Source organism: Echinops telfairi, unplaced genomic scaffold (genome assembly GCF_000313985.2).
Source record: "Echinops telfairi isolate 266 unplaced genomic scaffold, ASM31398v2 ScPeMD7_4;HRSCAF=17, whole genome shotgun sequence".
Classification (NCBI taxonomy): Eukaryota; Metazoa; Chordata; class Mammalia; order Afrosoricida; family Tenrecidae; genus Echinops; species Echinops telfairi.
The window spans coordinates 43391734-43392996 of NW_022103900.1; positions in this window are offsets into that span (position 1 = coordinate 43391734).

The following is a 1263-nucleotide window of genomic DNA, read 5'->3' on the forward strand; positions in this document are numbered from 1 at the left end:
CATTGCCTAGATGGCAGCAAGTTTTGTTTTTTAATATGGAAAGGGTGACATTAATGGTAAACAACTCTTTATTTTTTTAAGATCATTTTGTTGGGAGCTCTTATAGATATAACATTCCATAGTTCAATCACATAAAGCAGTATTGTACAATTGCTACCACAATCAGTGTAAAAACATTGTCTTTCTTCTTGAACTTCTTGATATAAGCTCTGCTTTATCCCTTATTTTATTTTTCCTAGAATAGTTTTTCTTTCTTTTTGACATATCTTACACAATCCAATATATCCATTCACATATAACTCTTACTTTTTTTCCTGACTGAATTGTTCTTTTGTGTATTTCTCAGTAGTCAATTTTTATATTAACCACTGAAAGATTTAAGATCAAGTGTGATCACACGACTAAAAGATATACGCAAAGAATGCCGTGACACATAATATCATGTTGGTCTCACCTTGTGTTTTCTTTTTTTCATTCCCTTTGCACCACTTTCTCATCTATTTATCTCAATTGTGTTTTATTTCCTTATGCACATACTCATACACATGTATCTTAAAACCTCTTTGACAGGTGGGTTCAAATAAATGAATGGATATAAATAAAGGCTGATTTTGTAAAGTTTCTTAAACTACAGAACATTTTGTGCCTAAACTTTCATGTTCAAGTTTGGTATAAGACCATCTGGTCAACAGATTTTGTGGGGAGAACAGAATTTTAAAAGTTTGATAAATTTAGAACTTTAAAATATTTGCTGGTTTGTTAATCCAAATATTAAGAGTGAGCAAATGTGTGTTGGAAAATCATTGATTTGTGAAGAAAAAAAATTTCAAATTTACAAGATTAATTTGCAAAAGCAACTTTCTGTGTTCTAAACAACTCTAGTCTCTCCAGCAGCCTAATGATAAGCTCAATTAGCCTATTCTTGTCTAGATAATAAGTTTTTTTCTATGCTGAAGTCACAATTACCTGAGGAGGTGAGAAACAATTCAAGGGTATATTGCTATAATGCATTTCTTGTCTAATTTGTTTTATTTCTGTAACACCAAATCCTTGTAAACAAATAATGTGTGCACATTTATGAGTGTGATACAAGGAGACTGTTAGGCAGCAGCCATTCAGAAACAGAACTGTAGCGTTCAGAAAGAAGCATCTGAGGATGCAGAGCTAGCATTGATGGAAGTGGCTCTTTGTACAACAGTTTGATGCGGATTAAGGATAATGATTTGATGGATACAAAATCCATTCCTTCCTAATTTACTTTGA